A 19587-nucleotide genomic window follows, 5' to 3' on the forward strand; every position below is an offset into this window, starting at 1 on the left:
GAGTTTATTATCTGGAGAGTGGACTTGTTATAAAAGTGAGTTTGAGATGTCGATTCTTCTCAAACTGTTTGAAACTATTGAAAGGGAGGGGCCTCTTCCAAAATCATTCTGTGAGGTTACTGTTACTCTGCTACCCAGACTGGACAAGGACACACAATAAAAGAAAATTACTGATCAATGTCCCTGATACAAAAAGTGTCAACAAAATACTAACAAATAAATCCAATAGCACATAAAAAATTATATACCATGACCAACCAGGATTTATCCCAGGAATGTAAAGGCTGGTTCAACATATGCACATTGATAAACATAATACCTCACATCAACAAAATGAAGGATTTAAAAACCTGTGATTATCCCAAGAGATGTGGAAAAAAAGTGTTTCATAAAATTCAACATCCCTTCATGGTAACAGCTCTAAAACAACTAGGTATTGGAGAAATATATCTCAAAAGGCTACATATGCATATCCAAGATCATATCCTACATTATACTAAATGAAGAAAAGAGGAAATTTTCCCCTCTAATATCAGAAACACGACAAAGATTTTTTTTTTCATACTGGGGATTGAACCTAGGGACACTTTACCCTCTACCACTGAGTTATATCCCCAGCCCTTTTTATTTTATTTTTAAAAATTTGAGACAGAGTCTTACTTAGTTGCCCAGGCTGGCCTTGAACTTGCTATCCTCCTGCCTTAGACTTTCAAGTCAGGGATAACAGGCATGCATCACTACTTGCAGCTAGCGTGTGTTCACTTTCACCACTGTTATTCAATGTAGTACGGAAGTCAAAATATCCCTATTTACAATATGATTTTATATATAGGAAAACTTAAGATGCCACTAAAATACTGTTAGAACTGATAAACCAATTCGGTAAGACCACAGGGTATAAAATCAACATACAAAAACTAGTGGCTTTTTAATGCACCAATAACAAACTTGCTGAAAAGGAAATCAAGAAGCCAATCCCACTCACAATAGCTACAAAAGAAAATAAAATACCTGAGAATTAATTTAAGCAACAAAGTGAATGATCTCTACAATGAAAATTCTAAAACACCATGGAAGAAATGAAGAGGACACACACACACATACACACACACACACACACACAAGATATTCCATATTCATGGATTGGAAGAATTTATATCCTTAAAAATATCCATACTCAAAGGGGAATGAAGGGAAGGGAGAAGGAATGGGAAGAGGAAAGACAGTAGAATGAATCATACATAACTTTCCTATGTTCATATATGACTACATGACCAGTGTAACTCTACACTATGTACAATCACAAGAATGGTAAGTTATACTCTGTATATGTATAATATGTCAAAATACACTCTACCATCATGTATGTCTGAAAGGAATAAATTTTTAAAAAATGTTCATACTACCTGAAGCAGTCTATAGATTCAATGTACTTCCTATCAAAATGCCAATGACATTCTTAACAGAACTAGAAAAAAAATATCACAAAATTTGTAAGGAACCAACAAAAGACCTTGAATAGCCAAAACAGCTATGAAACAAAAGAACTAATTGGGAAGTCATTACAATACCTGATTTTAAAACACACTACAAATCTGTAGTAACCAAAACAGCATGGCACTGGCATAAAAACAAATGCATAGACTAATGAAATAGAAGAGAGAACACAGAAATAAATCCACTTAATAGTAGCCAACTGATTTTTTTTTCTTTTTGCCTTTTTTGTACTGGGGATTAAGCACTTTACCACTGAACTACATCCCCAACCCACAGCCAACTAATTTTTTACAAAAGTAACAAGTATATACATTGGGGAAAGGAAGGTGCTTTCCATAAGTTGAAATGGGAAAGTGACAAATTTTCTGTAAGAACAGTGAAATGAATATTTCAAAATTGTAATAGAATTTTTAATGTCCTAAAGTTAATTTGGCCTTTGCTTTCTTGCTTGGTTGTACCTCACACTCTCTTGCCCTTCTGCTATGGTATGACACTACACAAAGGCCTTCAGCAGATGTCGGCATCTTGATCTTTGCTTATCCATTATCCATTGATAGACACTTGGGGTCTTTCTATTTTTTTTTTTTTTTTGGCTATTGTGTGTAGGAATGTTTGTATGTAAATATTTGTTTGAACAACCTGTTTTCAATTCTTGTGAGTATGTACCTGGTAGTAGAATTTGCTGGATCATATGGTAGTTTGGTGCTTAAGTTTTTGAGAAACCATCAAACTGTTTTCCACTTAGTCTACCTTTCAACTTTAGTCAAATGAGGACCAGTCACTGTTCTTGCAGCTTGTTTGTCACTTTCATAGCTTAGGCAATTCCTTTGGTTTTGAATTATTTCCCCTTATTTTCTACTTATTGAGATAAAAATTATTACTTATTTTAAGTTCTGTTCTAACCCTCTTTCCCTTAATTTCATTAAGAATCTCTGTTATGGGCCTGGGGTTGTGACTCAGTGGCAGAACGCTTGCCTGGCATGTGTGAGGCACTGGGTTTGATTCTCAGCACTGCATATAAATAAATAAAATAAAAAGGTTCATTGACAACTAAAAAAAAAGAGAATCTCTGTTACTTTAGCAAATTCTCACATTTCTTCCTCTTTAATTTTTGATGCCATTTATTTTATTCTGACTAGTTTATATACATATCTTCCTGGCTAAATTTTAATTTGCTTGTACAAGTTATTTTTCTTTTATTTTTCAAAACCATTTTTTGCAGATATTTAATAAACGCTTATTGAATGAATAAACAGAGTAATGAGTGGCTATAAATACAACCTTACTTTTGGGAGAGTGTGGTGTAGTTTTTTGCCAATAATATGAAGAACAATAAGAAGATACTACATTTTTACAATTCTGATTTCTGGGTTGTTTATTGGTAGACTCAGTGAATTCAGTGACAAGTGTAGATCATTTTTTAATGGATTTCTGGAGACATACTAATATCATTGGAACAAAGGTTGATAACTAGTATTTCAAATTACTGATTTTTAGACTAATTTCTTCCAATCAAGAATTATCTTCATGCTGGCAGTGGTGGCTCACGGCTGTAATCTCAGTGACACGGGTAGATCAGGCAGGAGGATCACAAACTCTACAATTTGGTGAGACTCAGTCTCAAAATGAAAAACAAAAAACTGGGGATGTAGCTCAGTGGTAAAGTGCCCCTGGGTTCAATCCAGTACAAAAAAAAAAAATAACAAAAAAAACCCTTTCAAGCTCCTAAGAGAAAAGACTACTCAGCAAGAGAGATGAGTGATCAAACGGTTCAGGTTTAGGGAGCCTTTTCGAGGCTATTCTTTCCTGACATCTTTATCCACCCAGTATCATCAGTCAAGTTGCCCTGATGCTTTCTTTAAATGAGTAATAAATAGTACTTAGAATGAAATCCCAAACATTATAGAAAAAAAAGCAAATAAACAGACTTAGGTTTGATCAAAACTTTTTGTAAGCTGATTACAGAAAGAGAACTTTGATTTTATGTATTATATCTTTTGTATACTTTGGAAGGGAAGATTGAAAGGCATGCATGGGATTCAGGCAAGAAAATAAATTCTACTATGAAAAAGGGAATAAGTAAAACAGTTCAGTTATCCCTTACGTATTATTTTAAGAAACTTATTTTTAGTTTATTTTAAAATCTGAATAACCCTTAAGAACATGATAATCAGCTGAAAACTTCCACTAGAAAACTTCTAGAACTCATAAATGAATTCAGTAAAGTAGCAGGATATTAAATCAATGCTCATAAATCTAATGCATTTTTATTCATAAGTGATGAATCCTCTGAAAGAGAAATTAGGAAAACTACCCCATTCACAATAGTCTCAAAAAAAAAAAAATACTTGGGAATCAATCTAACAAAAGAGGTGAAAGACCTCTACAATGAAAACTACAGAACACTAAAAAAAGAAATTAAAGAAAACTTTAGAAGATGGAAAGATCTCCCATGTTCTTGGATAGGCAGAATTAATATTGTTAAAATGGCCATACTACCAAAAACACTATACAAATTCAATGCAATTTCAATTAAAATCCCAATGATGTTCCTCATAGAAATAGAGAAAGCAATCATGAAATTCATTTGGAAGAATAAGAGACCCAGAATAGCTAAAGCAATCCTTAGCAGGAAGAGTGAAGCTGGGAGTACCACAATACCAGAACTTCAACTATACTGCAGAGCAATAGTAACAAAAACAGCATGGTATTGGCACCAAAATAGACAGGTAGACCAATGGTACATAATAGAGGACAGAGACAAAAATACACACAAAAATACAGTTTTCTCATACTAGACAAAGGTGCCAAAAACATACAATGAAACATAGCCTCTTCAACAAATGATGCTAGGAAAACTGGAAATCCATATGCAGCAAAATGAAACTAAACCCCTTTCTCTCACCCTGCACAAAACTCAACTCAAATGGATCAAGGACCTAGGAATTAGACCAGAGACCCTGCACCTAATAGAAGAAAAAGTAGGTTCAAATCTTCATCATGTGGGCTTAGGACCAAACTTCCTTAACACGACTTCCAAAGTACAAGAAATAAAAGCAGGAATCAATAATTGGAATAGATTCAAACTAAAAAGCTTTTTCTCAGCAAAGTAAACAATCAACAATGTGAAGAGAGAGCCTACAGAGTGGGAGAAAATCTTTGCCACACACACTTCAGATAGAGCACTAATCTCCACAATCTATAAAGAACTCAAAAAACTTTACACCAAAAATACAAATAACCCAATCAATAAATGGGCTAAGGAAATGAACAGCCACTTCACAGAAGATATCTATAAGCAATCAACAGATATATGAAAAAATGTTCAACATTTCTAGTAGTAAGAGAAATGCAAATCAAAACTTCCCTAAGATTCCATCTCACCCCAATTAGAATGGCGATTATCAAGAACACAGGCAACAATAGGTGTTAGAGAGGATGTGGGGAAAAAGGTATACTCATACATTGCTGGTGGGTTTGCAGCCACTCTGGAAAGCAGTGTGGAGATTCCTTAGAAAACTTGGAATGGACCCACCATTTGACCCAGCTATCCCACTCCTCGGCCTATACCCAAAAGACTTAAAATTGGATACTACAGTGACATCAATGTTTATAGCAGCTCAATTCTCAATAACTAGACTGTGGAACAGACTTAGATGCCCTTCAATAGATGAATGGTTAAAGAAACTGTAGTATATATACACAATGGAATATTACTCAACCATAAAGAGGAATACAATTATGGCATTTGCAGGTAAATGAATGGAGTTGGAGAATATCATGCTAATTGACATAAACCAATCCCACAAAACAAAGGCTGAATGATTTCTCTGATAAGTGGATGATGATACATAACGGGGGTGGGGGTGGGAAGGAGGCAAGAATGGAGGAAGGCTGGATTGTATAGAGGAAAATGAGGGGTGGGGAGGGGTGGGAGGAAGACAAAAACCATTACCCTATGTACATGTATGATTACACAAATGGTGTGACTCTACTTTGTGTACAACCAGAGAAATGATAGTTGTACTCCATTTGTGTACAATGAATAAAAAAAAAAAAATTAAACAAAGCAAAACAAAAAAGAACATGATAATCACTGAACTCCAAAAGAGATTTATTGGACAAGATGAATATATATCTTAAAGGTTATGGTTCTTTTCTTAACATTCTTATTAATTACCATGAAACATGTTAATTGATTAATTAATGTAATTAAGGAGTATTAAGTTTTTTTCCCCTCAATTCTGTGTAGATCTAAGTAATATTTCTCAACAGAAATTTTCAGGTTGTGAGAGAAAAATGTCTGTTGTCTTCATGTATATAAAAGAATTTTTCTATGGATTTTCATTGTTTGTCAGTCAACACATTAACAGAACTATTCTTTGAAGGGATTAAAAATAAAACAGAAATAAAAATCAGGAAGTTATTTACAAACAGATGAGGTATTATATAACCACATCTGCATGTTAACCGACATTACTTGCTAAAGTGGTTTTGTTGTCTGGAATTGAACATAGTTAACACTAAAAAGCAAATTCCAGGATGCAGTTCTGTTAATTCTAACAACAGATTGGGGTAGAATGCAAATCCTTAGGCTTGCTCTAGAACTTGTTTGGAGCAAGGCTAAAACTAAGGGTTTAAGTGGTTTGAAATTATTCTGCATATATAAACAATTTTGCATTCCCATCAAGCATCTCTGGACCAATCACTCAAGAAACTGCAGTGATCGCCAGAGGGGAACTGGAGGCAAGAGTAAGGGAAGATTTATTTCACTCTGTCTACACACACACACACACACACATTTTTAGTACCGGGGATTGAACTCGGGAGCACTTAACCACTGAGGCACATCCCCAGCCCTATATTGTATTTTATTTAGAGACAGGGTCTTGTTGAGTACCTCGCTTTTGCCCAGTGTGGCTTTTGAACTCCCGATCCTCCTGCCTTAGACTCCCTAGCTGCTGGGATTACAGGTGTGTGCCACCACGCCCACGCTTTCTATATTTTTAATATGGTTTTTGAAGTTTGTAAACAGGTATTTATCTTACCTCTATTGTATATGAAAATTTTTAAGTCACAATGTCAATTTTTATATACAATTTTGAGTCCTGGGCTTCCTATCCCCTGCAATTTAAAAAACGAAGTAACTTTTAATTAGATATGCATTTAGTCAAAGTTTTTATTTTTAATTTTAGGTTTACATAAGTGCTCTATCAGTGATCTGTATCCCCAGCCCTGTCTTTTTTATTTTGTATTTTGAGATAGGGTCTCACTAAGTTGCGCAGGCTGGTCTTGAACTTGTGATCCTTCTCCTCAGACTCCTGATTTGCTGGGATTACATCATGACCAGTTTATATCTAGTCAGTTATTATGGATTACAAGAAGTAGAAATGCAATAGACAATTTTAGTGGTCTGTTAGTGCTATTGTATAAAAATATTGCTGATTTCTTAGTGATCTATTCAAGTCTTACTGAACTTCACTTAGACTTTATTTGGTAGGAATTTTTTTTTAATTAGTTTATGGATTTTATTTTTCTCTTAGAAGTAGACTGTAAAGATAGTTTTGACCAAGTAAGCTATTTATTGTGAAGAAAACAAGTGCATTGCATTTCAATTCATATAATATCTGCTGGATTCCTTCTGGGAGGCCTGTGGGGGTATGTGGTGGTAGGGCTTTCCCCTAAGGAAAATCACCCTATGTAGAACCAACAAAGTAGAGATCTCAGAATTTAGTCTAGTGTTTCTCAACATTGGAGATTCTAACTTAGTATGTCTGGGACTGGACCCAAGAATCTGTATTTCTGACAACTTCTTTGATGATTCTGATTTAGGAACCAGTGATTTTGTACCTGCCATTATGCTTTATTAGTTATGAAAACTAGTCATGGGAATTCATACTGTTGATTTAGTTGCATCTGAGTGAACTTAAGACCTATTTCCCTTTTGAGTGGCTTGGAAAAGAAGAAAGTACAAAAACCAAAGGGATGACAAGGCCATCCCTTTGCTTTATGCCTTTGACAGCTGTTTCTGAGTGTGCTGGGCTGGTGGACATTACAGACCAGAGATGTTTGATGCCTAAACTGGCCCAAAGTCTTAAAGCTTATGATGAAGCCTCAAGAGTGAATATGGGTCAAAACAACAACAACAACAATTAACTAAATAAATGAAATTTTAAAAAAGAGTGAACATGGGGTGCTTTAGAAACAAAATTCTACTCTAATCAGGGGATATTGGAAAGCAGGATTAAATTAAAAGTACTTGTTGAAGTTACAAATTAGTGATCAGTAATTATTTTTTAAAAACTGTTTTGGGAAGATTTTAATCTTTAGTATTTACATTTAGCTGTTTAAATAAAACAATGTTTTTATTTAAAAAAAGAAAAAAGAGGGGGCTGAGATATAGCTTAGCTGGTAGAGTGCTTGCCTTGCAAATCAAAGACCCTGGGTTCAATCTCCAGTCCCACACACACACACACCAAAAAAAAAAAAAAGAAAGAAAGAAAAAGAAAAAGAGAAAGAAAGGAAGGATGTTTGGAAACACATGACCTAGAAAACTTAAAGGTCATCTAGACCCAACCACCTCGCCCAGTGCCTGCCTTAGAGAAACCTTGAGGTTTAGATCATGAGGCATAAATAATCTCCCACTGCCCCTTTAATGACCACATATAATAATAATACAGGCAGAATACCTAGGAGGAAATAATTGCTTTGTGAGTACTAGAGATTCAGACCTTAATGTCTTGCTAGAAAATCAACCCCTCTAGACCTCAAGGGAAGAAACAAACAAACGAAAACCATGCTGAAGCAAAATCCATGATCCTGAAAACCCAAACAACTCACTATGCTTAAGTGCAGTATTTAAAATAGCAAAAGGAAGTGAAGCCCATCTCTGTGATGTTGAGTTCTATTTTGGTATATAATAATTTTAAGTCCCTCAAAGTTAAATATTAAACAGACCCTTAGCTAGATGTGTTGCCAGGCATCTGTATGGAATATTACCATATAATCAGAAGTATTGTACTTCTCTATACAAAGAGAATCAAAGCTACTGCTTCTAAAGCTTAGGAAACTTTCATTAGACTGACAGAAGACAGTACAGAGGAAATGGCTTGGGGGTGGAGGAGATGTATGAGAGAGGATGAAAGGAACAGTATTCATTCTATCCAAATTAGAGTCAGGATGTTTATACTCAAATCTTTTCTTGGCTGTATGTTGAGGGTACTGAATAATGGGGACATGGGAAAGTGTATCTCTGAAGTCCCTAAATTAGGTACTAAATATACTAAATTCCTCCTCCAAATGCTTCATATTTTCAAGTCTGTGTATATTTCTGAATATATATTGTGATTGAAGTCCAAAGCTGGTTAATGCTAATTATCCCTCTTGCATTTTTGTTGCTAGTATCCTCCCTATAGCTATTCTTTTTTCATTCTGTGGTTTACAAGTTACATGCTACTATAGGATTGTAACTTAAAGTGAAGTGGTTGTTTTTTTTTTTTTGGGGGGGGGGGCGGTTGGGGCAGGGAGAGGGTGCTGGGGACCAAACTCAGGGATACTTAGCCACTGAGCCACATCCCCAACCCTATTTTGTATTTTGTTTAGACACAGGGTCTCACTGAGTTGCTTAGCACCTTGCTTTTGCTGAGGCTGGCTTTGAACTTGCAATCCTCCTGCCTCAGCCTCCTGAGCCTCTGGGATTACAGGCATGGGCCACACGCCTCACAATGAGGAGTGTTTTTATTTATTTTTCTAACTACTTTTTTTTTTTTTTTTTTTCCCTTTTTGAGGCAGATTCTTCTTATGTTGCTCAGGCTGGCCTGGAACTTCTAGGTTCAAGCAACTCTATTAGCCTCCTGAGAAACCATGACTACAGACCTATGCCTCTGTACCTGGCTTATTTATCTTTCTTTTATTTTTCATTTTTCTTCCTTAGCATTGTATACACACATAGTTGGCCTTGTTTGTTAAATGATGTGAACATTAGGTTAATGCAAATTACCATGTTAATGCCACTCAAAATGTCATTGAAATATTTTAAATGTCATGGTCTCTAATAAATTATTTTGCCAGTATTAACATTTACTAGTGTTCATACAAGTGGGAGCTTAGATATGAGACTGTATTTAGAAAAGACTATATTTAGAAAACTTAACAGGATGTTAATTTTCATTCTGAAAGAGCAGATCTAATAAAGGTTTTTCTTGGGAATTAAAAAGTCCCTCGCATAATTTGCAAATGGAATGGCAAACAAAAATAACTATTTGTATCTCATTATTGCCCTCTTACATTATTTCAGCACACAGAAGAGGCAAGTAGCAGTAGCTTTCAGAGATAAAATAATTACTCTTCTGGGTCTGAATAGAAAAAAATCCTGATGCCTTCTGTTGAATTGGCTTTCTTTACAGATGTCACTCGTGAGAAAACAGGACTTTAACAGAAGTTGTAATGGTTTTGGAAATGGAAAACTTAAACTCTAGCTCAGTGTAGAGCTTGTGCTTGGCATGTTATGTATGTCTCCCTTCAATCCCCATCACAAAAACAAAACAAAACAAAACAAAACAAAACAAAAAACAAAACCTCCTGAAAGGGCTTTGTGAGTTACAGGTGGCATTTATCTGGAGCATCATTAAATTCTATGACTTGCTCTCACATCCATGAGTTCTTTCCCTCTGTTCTGGGAGAATAACCACCATAATTTGAGATTAGAGAAGGTTGGAAAGTTAAATCCATCTAAATATGACCCAGTTCTCTTAAAGTGTTCAAGAATGTGGGTGAACTAGAGTAGAAACTTAAAATTTTGAGTTGGGAGTAAAACCTGTTCTGACTCGCCTAGTTGCAAGTTATCTCCTGTGTTTTCCAGTGTGCCTAAACAACAGCTGTGATCATGGGTTTTCTTAATTTAGAACCAATTCAGTTTACCAGGAATGAATTATTTTCCACACATCGACAACTGAGTCACACTGCATATAAGGCCTTCTTCTAGAAAGGCCAGGCCAAACCTATCCTATCAATATTAGGTAGCCAAAGAGTTATTACTAGTAATTCATGTGTAATATCCTTTTTTGGCAAAGACACAATAGACTTTATCAAATCAAATAGTGGTTCTTGCCACTATTTGTGTTTGATCATGAATAGGTTAAATTATTTCCAGGCTGAATCTTAAACTCTTTATTGTTTTTGATGCTTGTCTTGCAGCTGAGTAAATAGCTCTTTAGGACATGTGACAATTGAATTGGCTTGGGTTTTGAAACAGCTTTGCTTTCCTTTTTTTAAATTTTATTTGATTTAGAGACAGGGTCTCCCCGAGTTGCTCAGAACTGGTTTTGCTGAGGCTGGTTTTGAATTTGCCATCCTCCTGCCTCAGCCTCTCAAGCAGCTGGGATTAGAGGCATGTGCCACAATTTTGCTCTTAGTTCCTCTAGAATGTAACTAGTTCATGTAAAATTGTAAATTTTGAAATTCTAAACTTCTGAAAGTCAATTTTTATTGTTGCCCAGCAGATTTGTGCATTTCAGTACCAAGGTTTATTTTTAGTGATATATGGGAGGAGAAACTGGGTTACATGTCTTCCTAACATCCCATTAAGTATATACGGGTTTGGTTTTTTCAGTGATTTACATTATTGTTTTTCAAGTTTTACAATTATTATCATAATTCAGAATTCCACTAATAAGGCATATATTCTAACTGCTAGTATTCTATTGCCTTATTATTAAATGACACCGTTTGCTAGTTTTTGGTTTTATAAGCCCATGGAGCATTTTAAACAAATTCTGAGAATGCCCTTTGAGCTTTTGGCTCAGACCAGGATTCTTGGAACCCTAGTGCTTTCCGAGTTCTGCTACCGCGGCAGTACCCAAGGTAGCTTCTTGCCGTTTGGTTTTTTAGGGCTCCCCGAGGCCGAGGGCTGGAAGAACGGAAAGAACTCATCAGTTTGTATGAAGACAGGCAGCTTTTTCCCAGACTCTCCCAGCTCCGGCTTTTCTTGCATACCAGAAGAGCCGCTTTTTTCCTCCAGTGATTGAAACCATCTGGACTGCAGGGGGGTCACGTGTGTATGAGAAAATGACATAAAGTTTTAGACCCGCTTGTGCTTTGCTCCAGACCCAGACAATTCTTGGTCGGATGGTGCGGAGGTGAGGGCTGTTCAGTTTGCGGGCCAACTTCCCATCCTGGCCTCCCCGCCCCCCTCCCCACCCTATCTCCTACCTTCCCTCGCGCAGTCTCAGCGCGGCTTCCTCGCTCCCCCCAGTGCCTAGGAGCACACCCCTCCGCCAGGCTCCAGCAGCCCACCCTCTGTCTTGGGTGGAGGCACACATCTCCACGCCCCCTCCCCTCTCCCGCTGCAGCCCGGCCGCAGCCCAGGGCGCGGATGCTTGCCCGCCGCCCGCCCTCTCTGCGGGAGCGACTCCTCCTCCCGGCCGCGCGCGGTTCTCCTGGAGCCCAGCGCTGTGCTGAGCGCTCGGCCCGGCTGGGGAGTGCAGAGGTGAGTGCCTTCGGCCCTCCACCCCTCCACCTCTCCACCCGGAGGTCGTCTGCTGGCCCTGGTGCCTTTGCTCCTGGTTGGGTGGCCCGCCGAGGGGGCGCCGGCTCTGGCTCTGCCTCGCCCTGCTCCACCCCTGCACTCCTAGCCCTTTTCCCGCTATTCCCGACTCCTTGTCCCGGTAGGTTCCAGCTCTGTGAGTATTTGCGTGGGGGCCGCGGAAGGCGCAGAGTGGAGCAGCCGCGCGGGTGGCTCCCAGGGGCTGGTGAGGACTGCCCTCTGGGTGGTCGCGGCCAGCCATCTTCCGCCAGGCTGGGGCCGCGCGGTGGGGGGTGGGGAATCTCGCGGCGAGGATTTGGGACAGTGGGGAGCTGCTGTGAGCCGAGCCGAGGATGAGCTGCGGCGTCTGGGAGTGGGCTCAGCCTGCCGTCTTGCTCTCTCACCGCGCCCGAGCAGCTCTTACCTGAAGCCGTTGTGTGCTTGTGTGCAGACTCCTTGCAGAACACGCTCACAGACTCTGCACAGAACTCAAACAAAGGAACATTAACTTTTCACTCTATCACTTCAACCATTTAAACTGTGCTTATTTGTGGATGATTACTTTTCATTTTTGCCCTTGTTCTGATGCGCACAAAGTATTAATTTGTTTTTTAAAAAGTGACCCAAGACTGAAGGAACACATTTTACCCAGTGTTTATTTTGCCTTGTCCAATAATATAGTAACTGAGTAGCGTTCCAGAGATTGGATGTTTTCAAGTTTTTCTGAAGAGGAATTATTACATTTTCCTGAGATTTTTGTACAAATGTAGTTTATAATTACTTAAGTCTGAATAAAACGACTTCTTCACGAAGTGAGAGAATTTGCAGTGATGCTTCCTTAGCCCAACTCTGGTTTTTTTTTCCTCATTCAGGTGTTTCTGCTGTTGGACAGCAGGGTCTTGGGAATGAAGAGGTCATTATCTCATCTCCAAGACAGTTTTGAACTACCTGTTATGTGCACACACTTCAACAGGTCATTTTAGGATAGGGCCACAATGATAAAACTCAACAGAGTGCATTATTGCTTTATTTTGTATTTTAGAAGTGCTACTTTTCAGAAGGTAATCCCTTCATCAGTATCTCCTGCCCTAAAATAGGGGTTTACAAGGGATCAGAAATAGTCTAGGTTCTGGAAAGCTAATCAAAGATATAGACTGGCTGGGGATATAACTCAGTTGGTAGAGTGCTTGCCTTGCATGCGCAAGGCCCTGGGTTCAATCCCCAGCACCACAGATAGATAAATAAATAAATAAATAAATAAATAAATAAATAAATAAATAAAAACTTAAAAAAAAAAAAAAAAAAAAAAAAGAGACTGAATTGCCATAGTCTATCTCCCAGGCTGAAATAAGGAAAAACGGAGCAAGACCTCAAGAGCTTATTGAACACATGAAGTGAAGCAAAGGTTTCCTGGTTTCTGCTGAACTGGTAGAGACTTACCAGGTGACTCACACAGGTTTAGCTTTCCTTTTTATTTACCCACTAAATATTATCTTTTGAAAAATTCTCCCAAGATATGGGAAGAAATTCAGGCGTGTATGGGAAGTGTTATCCCCTAACTGGACCAGAAGGGCACCCATTTTTGGTAGACAACTCCAAGGCAATTTTTATGTTCAAAAATTTTTTTAATTCAACATTTAGATTGAGATGGACTAAACACTTAGTAAAATTCTTGCTCTTGAGTTTGTGGACCTGTTAGGGAAAGGACACTGACTTATAAGAGAATTTCTGGTTGATTGACTTAGAATATAAAAATGATAGAAACTCAAGGAGAAAATAATGATGAGGCAGGGTGGCTTCAAAGAAGAAAGGAGCTTTCAACTGGGCCTGGAAGTGTGGTTGTGAAACTGGTGGAGAGCTGCTGGGGAGAGTTTTCAGCAGAGCAGAGAGCTGGCCATTTGGGTGAGAACTAGGGAGAACAGTAATAACTGAGTATTGACTCTGCCATATGCCATTCTCTTTCATCCTTTACTGCAGTGAAGCAGGTATTGTTCCTCATGTTTTAAAGATGAGGGAATTTTTGTTTTAAAGAAAGAAGGTCAGAAAGATAGGTAGCCTGCTTAGGATGACATGTAGTAAGTGGCAGAACTGGAATTCCAGTGCCTGATTGTTGGGCTTGTGCTTCCACAGCTGCCTTTCTAGTGAGCAGTGGGAGGTCCAGCTGAAGCCTACTGTGGTCAGCTTGAATTCTGGCTCAAGGGTTGGAACTCTATCCCATGGACATGGGTTAGCTTTTAAAGATTTTGGAGAAAAGGAGTGATGAGCAAAGCAGTGTTTGTAGATTAACGTGACATCTGTGTCCAGGAATGTGATATGCACATCACAAGTCACATGCAAGTCTTAGTTCTTAATTAGGAAGTTATAAAAGGGAATATAGCCAAGATATCTGAGTGTTTCAGTTTCTGCCCCATTTACAGTACCCTGCAGTATGTAGTGTGGTTCACTGGGTAAGAACTAGTTGCAGTGACCACAGGGCTGCATCTTAGCAGGCAAACATTGAAAAGGAATGTGTATGTGGAGCAACATGACTGGTGGCTTGCCTTTTAAGCTCTCCACATGTTTCACAATGCTTTGGTGAAAGTTTTTTCTTTCTTTCTTTCTTTAACAACTACCCTCAGAAGTAGATCAATGCTGTAATTTGTTTAAGAGCTTTTCTTTGCCTAAACATTTTGAGATGCCCCTCCCACTGCTAACACACATATAATGTTCTCTTGTTTCTTAAAAACGCTGAATTTTAAAACAGTAAAGTAAGAATTATTTGAGCTTACCTTTCTTATTGAGACCAATTAAGATGAAATGCACATTTATTTTACTTTTTTTTTTTTTTTTTAATGGGAGAACAATAGGAGGCATTTGGAGAATTACTGTGGGAATTTAGAAGGAATATGAATGCCAGGGTTTAGAGGTGTGCAAAGGTCTCTCTACCTTTCCACATTTCTTACCAGGGACTTTTGTCAGTTATATATACTGCTGGAGAGCTTACAGGACTATTGAATATCCCAATTTATAACCCAGCCCTTTGAGTCTCTGTAGATAATGGGCACAGGAAGGGCAGCTATGGGTGGAGCCATTTTATTAGAATTGTCTGCCACTTTGAATACAATCTGGATTTCTTGCTGTTCCTTGTGCAACCTCTAGGACTTTTCCTCTTGTTTGTGCTCTGAAGACTTGGTTTTTAGGCTAAGGAATGTCAGGTAACAGTAGGTTGCACAGAAAAGTATAGCTGACAGGCAGAAAAATAAAATTTGTCAACCAGGAAAGTTTTATTTTAACTAATGTTGAAGTCATTTTTTTTGCAAAAATGCAAAACCAAAGCGTGATTTCAATTCTCCATATCTGTTTTTACCATAAGGAGCCCCTACCCCTGGAGGATGCCCTGTTGAGTGGGGTTTTAAAATGATCACCAGCAACTCTTAAGGACATGATTCAGTTTGGTTTCTGGACCTGTGAGGAACCTGACTTCTCTTAGTGTAGGGGTTTTGAAGTTCCAAAACTGGTTTAAATTATAGCTTTGCCATTTATTTAGAGGTTTCTGGAATTTAATGTCTGAGGGATCTCCTACTTCAGTTTTTCTACTTCTGACTATGGTAATCCCTTAGGACCAGACATTGGAAGTCATGCCAGAATTAGCCCCTGAGTTTCTTCTCCCATTTTGGATCTTATATCCCTTGAAAGTCATTTTATTTTATCTGTAGCCTCTGCTTGTAGATCAGAAAGGAAAACCGTCTAATGTTTCCTCCAGAAAGTGGCAGCACTTATTGTTAGTTGGTGAGCTTTTGATCAAAGTTTTGTGAGAATGCTCTCAAGCTTCATTTTGAGATTTGGCAGGGGTCTCCAAAAGAATCTTTGGCAATGCTGTTATTTAAATGTCAGAAATGTTTGGTGCATTTTTGATGCATTGCTTACATAGTCGTTAATGCTTTTATTTGGTAAGCCTTTGTCATTTTTATAATTTATTACAGAAGTGATGTAGGTTTTCTGAAACATTTAAAATCTTAGAAAAATAGGAGTAGAATACCACTTTGATACTCAGATACAATCTCCTAGTGTAGAACTTTTGACTATTTTAATCTACGCCATCTTCAGATATCCTTAAATCTTTCCCAAGAGATTTGAGGTCCTTCAAGCGATTTCACAACCTCCCTAGGCAATGCTAAGATTTCCAGATTGATGATCATCTCCTTGTAGGTGACCTATTTTCTTTTATTGTTTCTTACCTTTACTGCTTCCTTATCCCTCTTCTGTGCATTGATGTTCACAGTGAACATGTTGTCTTTCCTGGACCCCAGTGGCACCTAGGAAATGTGCAGATTGTCCCATCTCTACCCATCCTTTCCTTGCCCTACTCTGGCTAAACACACTGCGCCTTCTCTGTTTTTCTTTGTAAGCCTTGCTTTTTAGACCTATGATTACATCGTATACTTGTTGCTTTGTGTTTTGTTTTATACAGGAAGTCAATATCAGATATGTTGGCAATTAGAGCTTTTAGTTGGGAAGGAGCCTTTTGGAATAAAATGTCCTCCTCCCACCACCAGCATAAGTAATTGTGTGACATATATAAACTCTGGAGATGATCTTTTAAAAAAATTATCATCAAAAGAATTCTGCCCAAGTCCTTTGAGGGCTTAATAAGGATCCAGCCTTTGCAAGATTGTACTGAAAGTAACAGACTATCCCAATTAAGGTCTTTCTAGAAGTATGGGAATCATTTGTTTAAACTGGAATTTAGGATCCCCACACAAATATGATAGAAACAATCTGCTTAACCCTTTGTTAATGACCTAAGAAGTAAACCCTGTTTTTCTAGGCCTCTTGTGATAAAGGACCATAGTGATTAGAATGTGCTGGAGATATGTCCCTGTTTGTTAGTGTTCTGGAAATTACTTTGAGTGGGCAAGGGTCAGTTTTTTTGACTTTTTGTCTTTTGTTTTGTGGGGGCATACTGATGCTTTACTACTGAGCTACATCCCCAGCCCTTTTTATTTTTTTATTTTGAGACAGGGTCTCCCTGAGTTGCTTAGGGTCTCACTAATTTGCCGAGGCTGGTCTTGAACTTGTGATCCCCCTGTCTCAGCCTCCCAAGTTGCTGGGATTACAGGCATGTGCCATTGTGCCTGGCTAACTTTTTGTCCATTTTTGATGTGAATTTGGGGTCTTGGATATTAATTGAGCTAGGACAAGTTTGAGTGCAGATATTTGTGAATTTCCCCCCTTCTCCCTAGTTTTCCTTTTGGGAGAGGCTACCCAGAACTGTGCAGAGAGAGCTTCTAATGAGGGTCAGTGTCCGAGAGGTCTTGTCAGAGACTGATGTGCTGGGAAGCACTTGCATTACTATTGTGCATACACGGTTTCTTCCTTGTGCCTCTAGGGAGAAAACACTGAGCTAGTGTTTATGAGCATCTGTTTATCCTCTTATTACTTTTCCTCGGTGAGCACGATATTAGGGATTTGATGAATCAGTGAATAGGTGAAAAAATTAGGTGGGAAATCACTTTTGGATATGGGTGTTGGGTACCTCCTGATTCAGATGCTGCGGTTGGCAAGTGACTGTTTATATATCACTATCTGCCCTGGGGCTGTGATGACCCCAGTAAGGAGGTTCAACATAAATAGATGCATTTTCTAGTGAGTAAACAGGGCCTAGTCAGTTATTTTTCCTAGTAGTCATGTTAGAGTACATCTAATGTTGCTGGGAACTCCAGTTATGTTATCTCCTTGCATTAGGGAGTGCTACTCAGTGGTTAGTGGGAAAGAGTGCTTGGAGAAGCTTTTCCTGAGTCTTCTTTTCTCTTGAGTCAGGAATGAATTCTAAGTACTTAGTTAGACCCAAAGGCTTCTGTATACTGGGACCAAATCTAGGGGAAATAGTTCTTTGAGAAATTGTGTACTTGGGTGACAAACACTATAAATCCCAGGTATAGGAGGCTAAGAAGAAGAATAACAAGTTTGAGGATATCCTCAGCAATTTAGCGAGACCCTGTCTCAAAAGAAAAACAAAAAGGGTTGGGGATATAGCCTAGTGACCCCCTGGCTTAATCTGTAGTCCCTCCAAAAAAAGGGGCGGGGAGGGGAGCTAGAGATGTAGCTCAGTGGTAAAACACTTGCCTAGATATATGAGGTGCTGGGTTTAATCCCTAATATTGCAGAACAGACAAAAAATTACATCCTTACGTGGGAGGAAAATCAAAGTTTTTTTGCTTCTGAGTGGACTATGGTCTGCATATACAACTTGAAAATGAGTAGTGTTGTGGGGTTAGGGTTAGCATGGAAAAGCGGGACTTAAGGTCAAAACATTCATTTGACTCCTCAATGTGCAATTAATCAGAATTATCAGTTGTAAGTGTTTTGTTCTGCTGTTTTCTCCCTACATCTGTGTTTTGGCAGGTCACTGCCTTACATTAAAGTAGTGTTTAGGACCACAGTGTTTGTGCAGAAATTGCTGTAAGACTCATGGGAGATGGGCAGGGGCCACCTTATATCTTGTTTCAGGTGGACCATTTTTAAAACCTGCATAACTAGCTCAGGATCAAAATTAGTTAGAAAGAGAATTAGTTGATAAAATAGCATCTTTGTCTATTCCAGGTTTAGATTTGTGCAAGAAATTCAATTTGGGAGCAGTATTACTTACTCAGCTCTGTCCACATTTAAGTCGCCTACATAGTTCCCATGTAGTTGTCACTGTTACCAGTCACTGGAGGACCAGGGGTAGGTCTCAGGATATGAGACTCTGACTTGGTTGAAGCCACATCAAGAACTGGTCCTAGTGGGTCAGCATTATTTTCTGTGGTTTATCACCAGGGCTGGGGGTGTGGGTGGGAGGAAGGGACAGGGAAGAAAAATGGAAGGGCAGACAGTTATGTGGAAATTGAATAAAAAATTGAAAAAGTGAAAACTTTTCCTCCTTATTAACTTAGACCTTTGTTCTGTGGGAAATTCTTGTTCCTTATTGTTCTTTTATAAATACTCACAGTAGCTAGCTGAAGGTACCATGACTCCTGTACATTGGTGGGAAGAGCCCTGCTAATGATTCTCTGGATACACATTTAGGTTATGCCCATTTTCTTTCCCTCTTTTCCTCCTAAGTTTTAGTGTTGTGGTTTTTCTGGGAATATTTTTGTCTTTAGCCTTAAGATTCTTTCAGGGCTGTGGGAACCTGGGGTGGGAGCAAGTGTGATGTGGGGGCAAGGTATGGGAAGTTTTTACACTAGACAAATTGCCAGAAAAGAAAGAGACTGAAGACTTTATATAGAGAGCTTGAGGATTGGGAAGTCAGGTAGAAAAGTGGCACAGCAGATGGTGTAACTGATTTGGCCACTGTGACTGTCTCTGCTAAGATGGGACTGATATTAGCTGGTAGGGTGATGCTGAGACCTTTATTTTTTATTTATTTATATGTGGTGCTGAGAATTGAACCCAGTGCCTTACACATGCTAGGCAAGTACTCTACCACTGAGCCGTAACCCTAGCCCCTCATTTAAAGTGTTATTACCAAGTTCTAAATTGTGAGTTACAAAGAAGGGCCGAGGACCCAGACAAGGCTTAGGACTTGAGCCTGATGGCACATCTTG

General features: G+C 38.6%; 1 protein-coding gene across 4 annotated transcripts in view; it reads left to right on the plus strand.

Moving 5' to 3' along the window:
* Nucleotides 1–11608: 11608 nt before the first annotated feature.
* Nucleotides 11609–19587, plus strand: part of DENND2B (DENN domain containing 2B) — a 153234-nt gene continuing 145255 nt past the window's right edge. For 2 of the 4 annotated variants that reach the window (XM_079104260.1, XM_079104258.1), the window contains exon 1: nucleotides 11705–11983. The gene's annotated coding sequence lies outside the window, so the exon portion shown is untranslated. Of the gene's footprint in view, nucleotides 11634–11704; nucleotides 11984–12004; nucleotides 12162–19587 lie in introns of those variants that run through there. The other 2 variants (XM_079104261.1, XM_079104259.1) reach the window with 2 other exon arrangements.

The sequence above is a fragment of the Sciurus vulgaris genome, assembly GCF_902686455.1.
Source record: "Sciurus vulgaris genome assembly, chromosome: 11".
Taxonomy (NCBI): Eukaryota; Metazoa; Chordata; class Mammalia; order Rodentia; family Sciuridae; genus Sciurus; species Sciurus vulgaris.